The 18,307-nt window shown below is 39.9% G+C and overlaps 1 pseudogene; it reads left to right on the top strand.

Moving 5' to 3' along the window:
- The first annotated feature begins 12,072 nt into the window (after positions 1 to 12,072).
- Positions 12,073 to 12,155, top strand: LOC120363680 (small nucleolar RNA U3; annotated as a pseudogene).
- Positions 12,156 to 18,307: the final 6,152 nt, after the last annotated feature.

Genomic DNA, 18,307 nt, shown 5'->3' on the forward strand with positions numbered 1-18,307 from the left:
AGGATTTCGGGGGATGTTTGGTTTGCTAGGTACAAATAATTTGATGGCAAAACTGTCTTTGCACATGTTTCTTCCTCTCTGAATTAAGACCCTTTCTTTATTTTTTATGAAAGCTTTCTTTGTTGATGCTAACATGTGAGAGCGTATAGCTTATAGAAATATGTGTGAGTGATGACAGTTAGAACAGATGGAATTAGTCGAATTCTCAAGTTCAGATTCATGTCTGTAGATCAGTTTCTACAATCCAGATCATAGTCCTTTCTTTTATGGGGAAAATATCCCATGGCTTAATGGGGCAGGTACTCTTCAAAGATAGCTGTCAAATCCTCTCCTTCCCTTATGCATGTGCTTGCTGCTTTTTTCTATAAGGAGGTGGGTTCTGTCTCTCTTTTTCTGACTCTTAACAGCCTTTGTGACAGGCTTTAACCAGTAGGAGGTGGCAGAAGTGAAGCTCTACCACTTCTGGACCTTGTCATTAAGAGGCCTGGTAGTGTCTGCTTTTGCTGTCTTGGATCTCAACCTCCATGTCGTAAGGAACTCTCGGCCATCCTGCTGAAGAGGAGGGTCATGAGGAAAAGCTCTTCAAGATCAGAAGCCATGAAGAAAGAGATGACATGTGAAAGAGAACCAAAATGCCCCAGCTAAGAGCCAGCAGGACACCTGGAGACATGCTCAGCCCTTCCACCTGCTGGGTGCACCATGCAGAGCAGACACAATCCAAACAATAATCAGTCACTGTTTGCACCATTCAGTGTTAGGGTGGTTTTTACACGTTGGTTGATAACTTACTCATTTATCAACTTAAAATTCCTTTTTATCATGTAATGATTAAAAGAGAAAAATAAATGTAGGTTACAATGCATGATAATAAAACAGGCACTTATGTGAACTCCCCAAGTGAGAACCAGAATACTTCCAAAACTATTGAGGCTAAACCTGTGGCCCAATCAGAGATAATCACCATCCTCAATTTGATTATCACCTTGCTTAAAAAAAAGCATCATCATTTATCTGTCACCAAATAACAGCAATTACTTGAAGCAGGAATCTTTGGAAAAAGCTGTGTTCTGAGCCTCTCTCTTTGCTAATCTCTGAAAAGGAGGGGTATATGGGGATTATAGCTTAACTTCAAGACCTGAAATACAGATTTCAAGTGGATAACTCAGAGATCTCTGCGTGTGACCCCTACCACTGGGAGTTGAGTGGTTAGAGATGGACTGGCGAACTGCTTTCTTTGGTGGCATAGCCAGGCAAGTTTCTGTTGTTGAGGGATTAGCCTGCATTCCCGAAGTTTATCAAAGAAAAGGTAGTGCTAGGATTTTTAATGGACCATGGGCCTTGAGAGAGAGAGAGAGAGACAGAGGTTTTTAGTCATGACCAGTGTGGGCATCTAGAGGGCCAAACGGATCCTGGCAGCAAGAAACCAGTTCTGAGGTTCTCAAGGGTTGGTAAAGGAAAATCAAGTAATAACCCAAAAGAGAAACTCACAAGCTCAGTTAGGGCAACTGCAGGTCAGAGTGCCCCAGTGATACAAATCTCTGAAAAGCTCAGGAGATCCCCCCACAGGATCATTTCCTTTAAATACCTGCCAGGTTCAGAAGGCCCAAAGACAGCTCAAGATCATAGTAGTCCGTCACACATTTCTTATACTCTTTCATGTCCTCTCTCTGCCCAAAGAGAGAGGAGATGAGCAGAACTTCTTGCTGCTCAAAGTAGAGTCCTAGGACCAGTAGTAAGAGCATCACTATTAGAGAGCTTGTTAGAGATGCTGAAACTCAGGCCCCACCCAGATCTATTGAATCATCTGCATTTTAACATGATCTCCAAGTGATCTAAATATGCATTAGGGTGTGAGGCGTATGGTAAACCCAAGTTGGTGTTCACAGATTGGTAGAGGTGTGGTGGGGAAAGCTTCCTGGGAATGAGAAAAATCAACCGCCCTCTCCCACTTGAAACGGAGGAAAGCCTGTCTCATGAAGTAAATCTTAGCGGGAAAGTAGGCAATGAAAGTAAAGTTCCATTTCATTTACATCCCTCATGTGGTGTGTGTTCTAAATATCAAAGACAGGCATTTGATAAAGGCTCGTTTATTTCTTCCCTTTTCCACTCTTATAATAGTTGTTTCTCAAACCATGGTTTGCTTTAGAATCTCCTAGGCTGCCTGAGCTTCAGAGCTAATGACTTGGACTTTGGACTCCACCTGTTTTGGTTTATTTTTTAAATGTTTTTTAGAGAAAGAGTCACGCTCTGTCACCTAGGCTGGCAAGTCGTAGCACGATCTTGGCTCCCTGCAGCCTTAAACTCCTGTGCTCAAGCAATCCTGCTACCTAGGCCTCCCCAAGTGCTGGGGTTATAGGCCTGCCACTCCAGGGCTCATTGCCAGTTTCTGTAAGCATCCTAGGTAATTCTCATATATTCTCCTCAGTTCTCATCAGTTCTCCTAACACTTAGGAGGACTGATGTAGCACTTGCTGGGTCCCCAGACTTTGCACTGTGGCTGCTATTTCTTTCTCAGCCCAGTGTTCCTGTATTATTACTCTAAAGCTGGTCACATTGAAACCAGGGAGAGGACAAGACCAGCAAGGAGAGGAAGGGAGGTAAATTCCACACTGTTGCTGAATGAAGACCATTACCCTCAATCTTGCCCTGGCTTCCACTCTCTCCCTTTAGATATCCATAATCCCATCTTTCCGTTCTAGCCTGCCTGAGTTCCCGGTCTCTTAACCCTCTGATAGCCTTAACACAGATTAGGGAACACAACTTTAAAATGGGGTAAATCCACTTGCCCTGCAGCAGTTTTGGGGAGTGGGAGACCGGCTCTCCCTGCCAGCGCTGTATTCATAGGTGGAGGTGTGCTTTCAAGCCCAGGTTAGAATGCCAAATGAATTTTGTTACAGAAACTAATTGAGTGTTTTTACTTATACTTTGGATCAGAACTGTGGACTGGTCTGAAAAGAAGACCAGTATTAGTAATGGTTTTTAGTGAAAATCTGTCAATTTGACTTACTAATTTGGTAGACTTTAACCCATTTTTAAACAGGGGACTCATTCTGTCACTGTGTGTCAAACCTTGCAGAAGTTAAGGTGAATCTATTCATTCAAAGCCTCCTTGGGATGTGAGAACTATCTTTCTAAACAAAAAAAAGCTCATAGACATGGCAGTAACACCTAAAGATGCCTCAGCCACTGGCGTATGGCCACTCTGAAAGTGATACGGTGTTAAATTCATCAGAAAGACCAGCTTGTCATAAAAAGTATATTTTAGGTTCTGAATGCAATTCTCATGTGTAAAAAGGATTCCAGAATAAAACGTCTAATCATTTCCTTTCAGATAGGCTTTGTGATATTTCTTAGGCTGTAGAGGAGGTGAAAGGTTGAAGACTGCAGGGAGGTAACGGGCATGTGGAGGGCCCTGCAGGAGCTGTGTCTGAGCTCTTCCTGGAAATAGCTTCCCTAGAGAATGGGACTCTGTAGCCTCCACATTTCTGAGGGATTACGACAAACCTGGTTGCTGTCAGGAACGAAGTGATCCCAAAGCCCTCTTGCCCAGCATATCCAGCTGCTGACATGAAATGCAACTTACAGAGGAGGAAAATGTCGTTTTCACGCACTTACTACAGGTGTATATAGGACTTTTTGGTGTCTTTTTTATCTTTTCCATGAGCACCTTACATCCACAGGGAGAGAAGTCAATTCTCTCCACAGCACTGGAAAAACACTTGTTCACCATTGAGGTTATGTGAGTCCTACATACAGTCTTATACAGAATTTGGGAAGAAGCAATTTGGAAGCCTTCATTTCAGAAACTGTGATGTTTCTCATATAAAATAGAGTCATGTATATTGCATGTAAGTAAAATAATGTCTTAGGTGGATAAATGTAGCATATTATGCTTGAATATCTATAAAATATTTCTTTTCTAAAGCAATGTGGTTTAGTGAAAGAAACATGAATGTTAGAATGAGTCAGAGATAGGTAGGCAAATTCTGATTTGCCTACTAGTGAGTTAAGTGGGGCAAATCACTGGCAATTTATCATAATTTTTCATCTACAAAACAGAAGTAGTAATAGCAATCTCACAGGGCTATTGTAGGATTAAATAATATAACAACATCTAGCATGTATCTGTACATAACAAAGACCCAATAATATTTATCTAAGACGTTTCCAGCCGAATTCCATTTTCATACATATGGTAAGTTAAAAGCATCTTATTGTTAACAAAATTTATGATGGTGACCTATTCCATGGGCTAATGCAATATATTTATTTTATATCTTGTATTTAATTATGTTTCTTGATTGATTACCCATTATGGAATGAGAAGTCCTGTTAAGACCTAAAGGGCGCGGTGGCTCAAGCCTGTAATCCCAGCACTTTGGGAGGCCGAGGCGGGTGGATCACGAGGTCAAGAGATCAAGACCATCCTGGTCAACATGGTGAAACCCCGTCTCTACTAAAAATACAAAAAAAAATTAGCCGGGCATAGTGGCACGTGCCTGTAATCCCAGCTATTCAGGAGGCTGAGGCAGGAGAATTGCTTGAACCCAGGAGGCGGAGGTTGCGGTGAGCCGGGATCGCACCATTGCACTCCAGCCTGGGTAACAAGAGTGAAACTCTGTCTCAAAAAAAAAAAAAAAAAAAAAAAAAAGACCTAAAGGAATAAGGAAATCTCCATGAACTGTATATAAGTCTAAAAAAAACCAATAGAATAATAAGAGTAAAAGATATTAGATTGAATGAAAGTTGATTACTTAATTGCCCCCAACCTTCCTTTTTTTCCTGAACCTCAAATAAAGCTAAATCCCATTGTTTTTCATTTTGGGAGTTTTCGGAAAAATAGGAAAAGAAATTCACAACCTGAGGAAGCTGTAAGAGATGGGAAATGATAGAGTTCTTTACACCCAGGTCTGTGGAGCCTGACTCTCCTGCTGAGATGGTAAGTAGAAACCTCATTGTATTTTCCCCTCTACTTTTAGTTTTGAAGGTATTTTGAAACTTATCAAATGTTCTTGTGTCTCTATCTTGTCACCAGACCACCTTTGATAATGGCTCTTCTCTCCAGCCATACTTCAGAAGATGCCAGCAGGTGCCTGGCCTCAGGTGGACAGCCTTCAGTCTTGGTAACAACTATACATTGTGCCAGCTTCTGCCCCACCTATCCATATAAATCTCATACATATTCATTTTTACTTTAAAATATTTATGTTTATAGGTTGAAAGATACTCATATATTTAAGAAGAACATAGTAAGTGCCTGTGTGGTGGCTTTGTATTTTGTCAGCTTCACTAAACTGGAATTATGTTTTCCAGAATTCACTTTCCTGTATGTTTCAGGATCAGGGTTGTCCGCAAGAGAAATTTTCATAAGATTTGGGAAACAGAAAAGAAGCACAGCCATTTTTGTACGCTCTGAAATTTGGTGCATGGTGCCTGTCATGACGGCAGCCCGTGCATGCTGTCACTGACCTGCTTGGCCTAGCTGGGTAGCCAGGTGGGCAGCCCCTGGGACTGCAGCTTCCCCAGTTCTTGCTGGATTGTCTGCTCTGGCCACTCTGTTTCCTGGCCCTATGGTCAATAGGGATTAGCTTCTCTTGCATGTCACCTGTGTCGTCGAGGCTGGAGGTAGTGAGAGACATATATTGGTTCCGGCCTATCCTTGCTCTCTCCCACTTTGCTTCCAACTGTTCTTCCCAATTACTGTTCCAGCTTGCCTACTGCAATCTCGGGCCCCACATCAGACACAGAGGAAACATCCAGCTACTTTATTTTACATTACTCATAGTAAGGCTGCTTCTCTGGTTGCCCCGACTGACACAGCCTGCATATATCAGACCCTGTGCTGGCTTTGGACATAGCAATGATGAGCCGGTTCAGTACTGACCTCTTTTATAGAGCTTAAAGTCTAACCTAGGATATTGTTATTATTATACAAAAAAAATAACACAAGTTATTTTTAATTTTCAATCATGCTGAGGGTATTTAATAACATTTTTATTTTTATAGACCTTTTTCACTTTTCAAAGACCTTTCTTGTTATTACTCATTGTCACATCTTTACAGCTGTGGAGAAGACTAAGCAGAGACTTAAGACCACTCCTACCCCAAGGTTGCACAATTTTTAAGTGGCAGGAATGTAGTCTTCTGGTTTATATTCCAGTGCTTGTCTTAATGTGAAAGTTATAAAAATAAATCAAATGTCTTACTTTCATGGAACAAATATTACTATCAGATCAGTTGTGTCTACATTTCACCAAATTATTTACCAATCCAGGAAAAAAAAAATCCAACATGAGATACTTGGCACCATGTAGGAAACCTCGTCGGATTTCTCAGTTTTCAAACAATTATCTTGACATCAAGTAGATGTGACCCTAGAAATATGAAAAAAATAAAATGTCAGTTGTCTTGGTGACCTTTCCTTTGATGCTAAGCTTCACGTAATTGGCATCTACGGGTTTCACTTTTAGACTGTGTTCTTCCACAGAGTGTCAGGAGAGATGCTGAAATTTGTGCCAATATTTCACTGGAGGTGATCATTTTCAATCTATGTATACAGGGGCACAGCTGGAGTGACAGGCACTTCTGCTAATTACGCCACCTAGATGGATTTTGACAAAAAATGACAGTCATGTCAGCATTTCCTCCAGGAAAATGGAGGAAAAAAACTCACTGTGAGTGGGTCGTAAGAGTTATCCTGTCAGTTCTAGATTCTGTCTCCTTCTAAGCAACCAAAAGAAGGGTTGTTCCCCTCTGTGATGTCATTCCCTGAGAGTCAGGGTATATGCCTATCATCCTTAATATGGTGTTAAATAAATTTGTTTATAAAGTTAATATATGCTGGTTTGTAAAATTAAACTCTGTAGAAGGTTGTGGAGAAAAAATTATCACCTGTTTCCCCTCCCCTATTTCTACTTCCCAGAGTTAGTCATTCTCAAAATGTAACATATATATATATACACCCACGTAAACATTTCCAGACATTTTAAAGCCTATTTATTCATTCAACAAGCATTTATAGAGTGTCTACTAATTACCAGGCAGTTCTCGTGGTATTGGAATTACAGCAGTGAACAAAACAGACAAAAATGTATTTGGTTCCTGGCAACATGTACATATTTGTTTTCATTTAGTCCCTGGCAACACATACATGTTTGTTAGCCAATATAATGCAACACCTGTAACAAATAGACCCCATATATTTAATAGCTCCAAATTATAGAAATTTATTTCTTATGACTGTAACATGATTGGGCCGTGAACAGTCACACAGGAACTCAGGAGAGGCACTATCACCTTTAAGAGGTGGATTCCAAGTTTTTATAATAGTGGTCTCTATTTTGGTCAGCTGAGAGCGGTTATGGAGGAGAGCTTGAGGGAGAATTTTTATGAGCTGGATTTGGAGGTTAGGACACCACACATCCACTCCGCAATTAATTGGCTAGAACTCTGACCTCAACCCACCATTTACAGTTTGACCTTGGACAAACTATTTAACATTTCTGTGCCTCATCTATAAAGCGCAGATAATAAGACCATGTTCTTTGTAGAGCTGTTGTGTTGATTAAATGATAAAATACATATAAAGCTTTTTGAACAGCTTCTACCACAAAGTAAGAACAATAAACATTGGCTGGGGAATGTAGTCTATTTGTGTGGTGGGAAGAAGAAGGGAAGATCATTTAAGGAAAAGGTAGTTGTTTCTGCTCAGTAGATCTAAACTTATTCCTTTGCACAAGTAGGATCAAATTTTAACTACTCTTTTGAAACAGTTTTTAATATAGTCCAGATAGTTTTCCATGTTAGAAGTATAAGTCTACCTACTTTTTAATAACTATTAAGCATTTGCTTCCATTTCATACGGATGTAAGATAATATATTTAACTGTATTGATTGACATTTAGGTAGTTTCTAGTTTTTATATTACAAACAAAGCTTTGATTGTTATTCTCGTTCACAGATAGTGGTGCATATCTACACTGCATGCTGAAAATTCTTGGAAGTGAAATTCCTAGCTTGCATTGTTGTTAAAACTGTAGAGCAATTACATTTAGCAGAATTTAACTTAGCAAGGAACAATTCTCGAACTGGGCAGTGCTGAGAACCAGAAATTCAGAGAACTCTGCTCAGCATGGAGGTTAGGGAACATTTATAGACAGAAAAGGAAGGTACCCAAACAGCTTGCTTAGCTGCAGCTGGGTGCTTGTCTTAGCTGAACATGGTCTGATGCGTTGGTAGCCTATGACTGGCTGAAGCTCAGCTGCTGTGATTGGCTGAGATTCAGCCTCTTGCTACTTGTAGTAATTCCTAAGTTAGGCTTTCAGTTTAAGTCAGGCGTCCCCAAACTATGGCCGGTGGGCTGCATGCGGCCCCCTGAAGCCATTTATCTGGCCCTCCACCGCACTTCAGGAAGGGGCACCTCTTTCACTGGTGGTCAGTGAGAGGAGCACAGTATGTGGCGGCCCTCCAATAGTCTGAGGGACAGTGAACTGGCCCCCTGTGTAAAAAGTCTGGGGACGCCTGCTTTGTTAAGTTAGGTAGCAGTTTGTTTTCTAGGAACTTAAGGTACTAGGCGTTCTCAGGCCATATTTGTTTAATTTAACACTATATGACAATTAATGAAAACATTTGGCTACCAAATGCAGGAAAATTATCCTAGTCTTTTGTGAGGTTTTATTGATAAATTACCCAGACTTATCATTATTACATTATCTATTTTAAGGCAAAACAGGGGAAATATTAAAACCATTTAAAACTTTTTTAGGGCAAAATAGTTCAATTTCTAAGGGAATAATATTAATAACAGCTGTCATTTATTGAATGCCCGTTGTATTTCTAATTCTTATAGAAATCTCCTGCAAGATTTAACAGGTAATAAAACTTAGGATCTTAGAATTTAAGTAGATTATCTCAAGTCACATAGGAAGCTTATGGCAGAGCTGCTAATAGGACGCAGTTGTGCCCAATTCCAAACGCCTTCTTCTGTGTGAGTCAGTCTCCTAAAGAGGAAACTGATGCTTCTCGGGGCTCATTCTACCATTCAATTGGAATAGAGCTTGCATTGGCCAGGTTTTAACTGCGGTACCGCCCCCACCTCGCACCTGGGTGTAGGAAGTTCCTACCCATCCCTCAGTCTTCAGTTCACCTTACCCTCACCAGAGCTGAGAGGACCCCTGCTCAGTCAGCGCACAGCTCCCAGGTACTTACCTGCTTCTGGCATCTTCTCCACCCTCCTCAGATTGCTTCTTCCTTAGTTTCATCCACTCAGGATTTTCTAGGTGTGGTCTGTAGAGAACCACATGGAAATCGTCTGGTATACTGGTTTAATATATGCTCTGGGAGCTGGATTTAGTAATCTGCATTTTAAGTAAGCTTCCCAGGTATTTCTATGTACAATGATTTCAGAATCAATTTTCTTAGCTTTTCATAGGAGAGAGACTGTCTTATTCATTGCTGTTTCCAGGGGTTCTGATATTTATTATGTACTCATTGCTATTTCTTAAGAAAAACTAATGAACTAGGGTGTAGTTCCTGAACAAAATCTGGCCCATCTCAGTAGCCTTGACACTGAGCACATGCTTCTACTGCATAGGAATTCAGCAAGTGTTTGACAAAAGAAGTTTTAAATGGATGAATAAATAGCAAGGAATTAAAAGAGGTTCCAGGAAGTTTCATTTTGGACTGATTCTGTTACTTTGGGCAGTTCACAAAACCTCTCTGAAGCTGAATTTCCACATTAAATAGATGGGATAATAAGACTCATTCCCATATCCCACAGCTCATAGTGGATACCCACTCCTTAAATGAAATTATATGTATAAACCACTTAACACGATGTCTGGCATAGAGGCAACTGCTAAATTAAATGGTGCCCATTGTAACGATAATAATGCCTGTAAAAATGCTCCATAAAGCTCCGTGCAGATATCAGGCACTACAAGCACTATTATTATTTCCCTTATGTGCTTTAAACAAGCTGACAATGGTGCTTTGCTTTCACATTAAATAGGTGGTTTCCAGGAATACCAGCAGGAGGTGTTTGATATGCAAAGGATTCAGAGCAATGCAGGAGGTGAGTCGCAACCCTTACTACTTGCTTCTTGTGTGGTCCAGCAGAAAACTTTTTGGGCCAGGACGATATCTAGACTGATTGACTGCCTCACAGAGGCGATGGCGTCCTCCCTTGAGGAAGCAGCTGTCTTCTTAGCCAGCTCTTCCAGAGGACCATAGAAGGCACTCCTGGTCAGGTGGGGAAGGGAAGGCGCTGATGAGAGCACACAGGCTTTGCAAGTAATCTCCAAGGATTTCTTGACCTATGGTGAAAATAAAACAGAAATTTCACATGAAGAAGTCAATTTCAGGCCCTGGTTTTTGATATTTTGCCAGCATAAGAATTTTATCATCCTTCCACTGACAAATCACATTTTGATCCACTTCAAAGGGCTTTTCCATTAAAGTAACAAAGAGCTGGGGCTTAAGGGAGCCCTCTTGTCTGCCACACATTTGCAAAGCTGCTCTGTGGGTCTCCACGGAAGATCTCAGGTTTAATGGATTTAATTTTTTTTTAGTAAGCTACATGTTTTGAGGCTAGTACTTAGAAGTTTTGGATGATAACAAAATTGTCTGAAGGAAGGAATTGGCAGTGGACATATTTCAGCTATAAGTGGGATCCTATAGTTGAGCAGATACTTCCCAAGAAAATTCATGGGAAAAAGACCATCTGAAGGAAAAAAAAATCAATCACAAAATTAAGCAAATTCTGTCTATCATACCACTAGTGTATAATATATATTTCAGGACACCCACTCATCCACACAATTTTCAGGGGAAATTTTTTTCTGCAAAATCTCTGCAGTTTACTGTCATGTTCTTTGCTGAGTGACACTGTTTCACAGGTCAAGTGTAACTGGAGGAGAAATGGGCACCAGGTCCCAGAAAGGTGTTTACGTAGGCTGGCCAGTGACTTACTACAGGTGTGGCCTGGCTCAAGGTGATGAGCTAGTCAATCAGGAAATAGAAGGAAGCTGCAGCTGGCGTTCAGCACAGCAAATTAATCTGAGCATGGCATGGCCATCTTGGCCACATGCAAACTCCAGGCAGATGACGCCAGGAGAACTTGCAGCAGGTATACAAGGAGGTCACAGTGATCCCAAGAAGCTGACAGAGAGTTTATGGCTTCCCAGTTCTGAAACCCTTAGGCTAGCCTGTTCTTTGCCCTTGTTCTGAGGTTGCTCCAAGATTCCACTCTGTGTAAAATTCCCTCTTGCTTGTTCAGATAGGTTTTTGTTCTTCTCAGTCAAAAGAAATCTAATGAGAGCTATTTGGTTTCGCTCACCTCCCTAACCCCACCTCATGCTTTCTCCCCTTTGCTCTCTGCCCTTTTTCTGTGTTTGGAACAAGTTGAGCTCTTGCTTTCTTCCAGTCATTTGCATTTTTATTCTCAATACCTGGAATGTCCTTCTCTTAGCTCCTTAGCCATGGGATTCATCCTTTTCCCTGCATCTCAGCTCTAACCTCCCTTCCTCAGAGAGGCCTTCACTGATCACTCACTGTACAAGGTCATTCCCTAGTTACATTCAGTCTCCTCATGTTCATTTCCTTCAGAGCCTGAATCACAGTGGCTCTAATTTGTTCCTTCCCATTGTCTTACTAGAATGTAAGCTCCATAAAGACAGAATCCTTGTCTGACTTGTTCACTGCAATTTCTTTCTTTCTTTTTGAGATGGGGTTTTGCTCTTGTCACCCAGGCTGGAGTGCAATGGCGTGATCTCTGCTCACTGCAATCTTCGCCTCCTGGGTTCAAGTAATTCCCTATCTCAGACTCCTGAGTAGCTGGGATTACAGGCACCCACCACTACATGCAGCTAATATTTGTATTTTTAGTGGAGATGGGTTTCACCATGTTGATCAGGCTGGTCTTAAGTTCCTGACCTCAGGTAATCCACACCTGCCTCAGGCTCCCAAAGTGCTGGGATTACAGAAATGAGACACCTTGCCTGGCCCGTTCACGGCAATTTCTTAGTACTTATAAGGAGCTTTTAATAAACAGCTGTTGAATAAATTGTTGAATGAAAGACTATACTTTCAGGGATCGTTTCTATAGTTTGTTACCAGAGAAGTTTCTCTGAATGTGTAGAACACCGAAAAATACCATTTGACCCAGCAATCCCATTGCTGGGTATATACTCAAAGGATTATAAATCATTCTGCTACAAAGACACATGCACATGTATGTTTATTGCAGAACAATTCACAATAGCAAAGAGTTTGAACCAACCCAAATGTCTATCAATGATAGACTGGATAAAAAGAATGTGGTACATATACACCATGGAATACTATGCAGCTATAAAAATGAGTTCATGTCCTTTGCAGGGACATGGATGAAACTGGAAACTATCATTCTCAGCAAACTGACACAAGAACAGAAAACCAAACACTGCATGTTTTCACTCATAAGTGGGTGTTGAACAATGAGAACACACAGACACAGGGAGGCGAGTATAACACACTGGGGTCTAGGGGTAGGGAGCTAGGTGAGGAATAGCAGGGGGTAGGGGGGTTGGGGAGGGATGGCATTTGGAGAAATACCTAATGTAGATGACAGGGCAACAGATGCAGCAAACCACCACCAAAGCACGTGTGTACCTATGTAACAAACCTGCATGATCTGCCCATGTACACCAGAACTTAAAGTATAATAAGTAAATTTTTAAAAATTGTTGAATGTTAAATTTCTTTTAGATACTGCTGAGGATAGGCCTCGGTACTTGAGTACTGTGGGATAATTCTATGCCCTCGTATTGAACCCTTTCTTCTAAGCAAGTTTGAATGGAAGTTCTATAAAATCAAATAAGTTTTGATAATTTTTTTTCAACTAATTTATATATAACTATGAGAGAAACATTTAATAAATATAGAAATATTTGCCCAAATAAACACTGTTGCACATACAAAGATATGGCACTATCAAATAGAACCATTGGAGGCAGGCAGCTTTCCCAAGTAGAAGCTTACAGTTGCTCATTGGATGATATACAAAAGTCAGAATTAGGCCTATGAAAAATGGTTTAGGTACTGTTGTTTCAATCTTCAGTTTGTTTGAAAGTTCAATGTGCAAACTCATGTACCCCCAAGGCTGTGTGTGTTAACTGAGAGAGAGCTATTCTGTTTGTGCCAACTTTATGTTTGAATTTCCTCTAAACAGCAGTGATTTGTCTAGAAAACACCTCCTCTTTGTATATATGCAGAAAAGCTGTACTCACTGAGATGTCTAGATTTATTGTTGATGCATTATTATGGTCTTGAATTCCTGGGCTCAAGAGCTCCTCCTACCTTGGCTTCCCAAAGTGCTGAGGTTATAGGCATGAGCCACCATGCCTGGCCAATTTTTTCTTTTTGCTTATGAATTCACCTTATTTTATATATAAGGCAAATGATATAATTTTACACTTCATTTCTTGAGAAGCTAACAATTTTTTTCTTTTTTTTAATTGCATTTCTTAACAATCTCTTTTTATTTATTTACTGTACTGAAGTTGAGCTGGAAATATGGGATTGCCCATTTTACAAGTAAAGCTCCAGCAGCTAAATGCTTTCCAGAGTTTACAATGAATGAGGGGCAAATACTGGGATGAGGGACTCCGACTATCCAACCATCTTATCAAAAGAGTAATTAAAAATTTTTCATGCAGGGTTTGCAATGAAAGTACAAAAACCGGGTTCTGCACCCTTAATCCAACACCTTCCCTAAAGGATATAAAAGAGTCGAGGCTGAAGAAGAGGAATGAGCAAGTTTCTTTGCAGCAGGTTGTTGGCAGGCTGCCAAATTTTCCCTCTCCTTCCCTTCAGGGGTGTAGGTAGGGAAGTGCTTTCTTTTCACCTCAAGTCTAATGAGAAGGGTTTTGAGGGAGCCGAATTCAAGCTTGTTATGTGTCTCCTGGAATTTGGGGATGCACAAGAGACTGGTGGTTGACTTGCATTGAAAAAAACAAAGGCAGATATGTCAGGAATTGCTTATGATGGCAGAGTAGCCAGTGGGCAGTGCTGAAGCGTGGATTGATGTGGGAAGAATGTACGAAGTCCTACTGGCCAGGTGGCTGCCACGGAAGGCAGCCAGGTGAAAGCTATATGAAAAACCCTTCCCAAGAGGGGAGGCTGCCAGAATGAGGAGAACAAAGCAGTAGGAAGCTATGGGTCTATACTAGGGCAGGGAGGTGGAAGTAGAGGATACAGAAAGGTTAGGTGGAGGGTGTATCACCCTTGAGGAAATGGTGCAGTTTAGTGTTCAGCTCTAATGATCCACTGGGGTCGGAAAGCACCAACGTTAGACCACAACAGAGCTACTCTAGCAAGACCTTTGCTTCTTTTTGTCTTCACTTCCTTGCCAGCCTGCTCCAGTGGGTGGGGATACTGTGGTAAAGGGTGGAGGGGGTGAAATAATTAGAAATGTGGCAAGGGACCTGAGGGAAGAACGGGTACCACAGAAACAGAGAAGATTGACCAGACACCCCAATCCCTTCCCTGCTGCAGATTTCTGCCTGAAATAAGTCTGAACTAACAAAGAGAAGTTAAGAGTATTACATTAAATGGGACTATTATTATGTCTAAAAGTAACTGAAGAAAACTATGTAACCCATTCAAGTTTTTATCCAGGGACAAGAAGATAGGTGAGAGGGTTCACAGTGGGTACTTGTGATAAAGAATAGACTTGGAGTTTCCACACTTTTGAATTCTATTTGTTCAGCATAATAGTTACATAAGCAATTAAATATAACATAATAATTACATATAAAGTTTAAGCAATAATACATATAGTTTAATAACACGTGTTTTTAGTTTCTGGCTTGGGGACCCACTGTGAAACCCATTTACCTAGACCCCAGTCGAACTTGTTTCTCCCCAGACCATGGAATTCTACTTGTCACCAGTGGACGTTTCAGGTGTCATTAGTTTTGAAGCCTGTTTCTGCTTATGCTACTTAAGACCAATCTTTGCATTTCCTTTGCTAATACTCTGATGACATCTTAGAATCTTGTGGGTTTTGATTGCTTTTCCTATCCACAAAGAAGGATGTAATATTTTTTTGTTGAATTTTTCTTTTAGGCTAAGTAGGCTTTACGGTGTTAGCAAACAATACTTATTGAAGACTTTCCCATTAATAAAACAATAAAGCAAAATAATATAAAGATCCTTCTATTTATACATCAGGTAACCTTCTAGAAGCCATCTTGTAGCAAAAGAACCACCTGGCTGTGTCTGCAGCTACCACTTCCCATGGAGTGGCTAAATGTAACTTTTTTGTATTGTTCATTAAATTTTCTCTGCCAATTATATTTACATTTAAAACAGTAAAAAGAATTTTTCCTCTTTTGGGAGGAAAAGGATACTTTCTCAGTAAATGTTTTCTTTGTCCAAGCATAGGCACACACGTTAAAAATTTCCCTGTCAAACAAGGATACCACAGACTCAAATCTCACTTAGGTTTTAAAATGTTCCAGATTGCACAACTTCTAAGTGTGCATATCTTATATCACAAAGTCAGGTCTTTCATTTGCTCAGTTACTCACTTGACCCATCATTTCAACTCCAAGTGGTACTTATTTGTATAGTACTATGTTTTCTAACAGATGATAGAGTTGTCATTCTGTTTAAGGCTTGCATAGTTTTGGTGTTATGTTATCGACATGTAGCGATTATACACAGATGGCAGATTGTGGCCATCTTGCAAATATATTTCTATAATCATTTTTACAGATGGGAAATGTAATGACAAAAAAGGAAAGAATTGATTCTAAAGCACAGAAAATATGTTCAAACAGCTTCCTTCCCCAAAACAAACTTGACCAACTTTGCAACTGATCTTGGCATGTGCTCTTATGTTTAAGGCAGTGTTTGGTTTTTAGGGTTTCCATGGCTTTTTTCATGCACACTACATTTCTTCTCAGATTTTGGCAGTTCTCAGTAGGTATTTCAATTACTAGTCAAGAAATCATACAAACAGGAAGTAATTTTAATCAAATTATGAGAATTAGGTTGAGGATGATTGGACTACTTACAGCCAATATGTGTCTGTCCCTATAGCTTTTTCTTTTTCCTCTTCTCTCCTGATACAATCGGCTATCAAGGTTTTAAGTGTAGCCACTCTGGAAGATTCCCAGATGTCCCAGCATAAGAAAATGTGTACCCAGCATTTGAAGAACCCTATTTTGAGATTTTATCCATTTGCACACTGTGGTTAGCTCTGTTAATTCAATTACCTTAAAAAGCGGCAAAGATAAAATCTAATTTTATTTCATCTCCTTTCTCTCTTTTCCGAGTCTTATTACTGCTTTACATGTAATTGGTTTCTTCATTTAGCGCATCTTCTTCATTAAGTGTAAATTTCATGAATTTTACATTTAAAATAACAAAAAGAATTCTGTCACAAATGATACTCACTAAAGATTCATAAAAATTTAGAGATAACTTTTCCCAGAAAACTTATTTTCTTTTTACTTTACATAAATCAGTTATTCTTTCTTTTAAGTTACTTCCTGAATAACAGAAACCTCTATTAAATATACTTTTCTGAAGGTCCAAAATACAACCATGAAAATCTTTTGAGAGCCCTTTCTTTCAGGCTGAGTCAACATGAAATAAAACTTTATAGTAAGCTGAGAGTCTCTTGGCCTCTGTGTATCTACCTTTGATGTCTCCCCTCTTATCCTCCAGTGACATATCAGGACAACTCACAGGTCCCACAGCTCCTCCAGGACACCCAGCTAATATATTTGCACAGAAAATATTACCTAAAAGAAAAATAAATCCATCTCCTTATCTCTAAGAAGGGCTACGTAATAAAATATTAAGCAGGTTTACATACATACCACCCTTTCCTCAGTAGATATTCCAGCACTAGAAAACATTGGCAGATGGAAATGATATGGATAAATGGTTTCATGCTGCCATTAAATTTCTTGGAAACTTCTAGAATGGCTGCCAGGCAGTCAAAGGCAGTTTCCTCTGAAGTCTTGGATAAGAGCAGTTTTTTGATCAAATAATTCACTTTTCTTTTTACTTTTAGTATTCAATGTCTTTAACACTTTTTCTTCTATAATGAAAAAAATATCAACTATGTGTTTTAGAGCATCTGCTACAGCAGTAGATGAGTGGCCGAGAAATAGGCAAGTGACCCAAAGCCCATTAAGCCGTGGACTGCTCAGCACCTGTCAGGACTGGCTGTAGCAGATGAGCCCAACCAGTCAGATTCTTCCTGGTGATAGTTTTGTACTAAGACACTCAGAGACAACTGCAACCAGCTACCGGACTTGAGCTGAAAAGTCACATGAACAGTTGTTGGAACCCTTGTTTGGAGCCATATGTAAGACAATGAAACAAAGAAAGCAGATTGAGAGACTGAAGAATGAAGCATACTCATAGAAAAAAGAAGATGAGAGAAATTATGAAGTCCTGGGATGGGAGGAGAGAGGTAGGACCTGGATTTTCTGCCGTTCATATTCCAAGAAGCCCAGCTTGCCTTGCTTCTTGACTTTGAAATCCACGAAATCCCTGTCTTCCTCGACTCCTCACTTTTTTTAATTAACTTGAATTAATTTGAGAAGGTTTCTATTCTTATAGAGTAGGAGAATATTTTGACCTAGTAACTGAGGTTTTATTTTTGTTCTCTTTTCCCTCTGTTTAGGTAGCAGGGAGGGCCTTCTATGTTCATATTCATAGGTAGGGGCTTTAATCTCAAAAATATAAAAGAAGGAAAAGATTCAAGGCTTAACATTTGAATTTAACAAGTAGATGTCCACAGACGCATGGCAAAGACAGTCACTTTGACAGGAAAGAATTTTCAAGGATCAAGCACCAAGACCTTGGCATCTCTGAACCACAGAAGAAGACTGGGGAAAGGAAAAGACCCCGAAAGACTAAGATTTGCCAAAATCCTGATTAAACTGAGACATCAATGAATATGTCTGAGTTTTACCTAGAAATGAATGAATCAAGTTTTCTGCCATGAGGGGAATATTGAGGCTTATAAGGAAAATAATTTTTTTTAAATTTTAAATTTGGAGTATATTTAAAAAGTCAATTTTATGAAGAAAATAAATCTATTAAAATTTTTAAATTTGAAGTATATTAAAAAAGTCAAATTTTCTATCTGAATTTATAGCCAGTTAAAATGATATCCAGAATATCAAGTCATAAGAAAACACAGAAATTTCAGGAGAGAAGTTATATAAAGAATTAAGGCCAGGCACACTAGGTCACAACTGTAATCCCAGCACTTTGGGAGGCCAAGGCAGCCAGATCATTGGAG

Source organism: Saimiri boliviensis, chromosome 3 (assembly GCF_048565385.1).
Source record: "Saimiri boliviensis isolate mSaiBol1 chromosome 3, mSaiBol1.pri, whole genome shotgun sequence".
In the NCBI taxonomy this organism is placed as follows: domain Eukaryota; kingdom Metazoa; phylum Chordata; class Mammalia; order Primates; family Cebidae; genus Saimiri; species Saimiri boliviensis.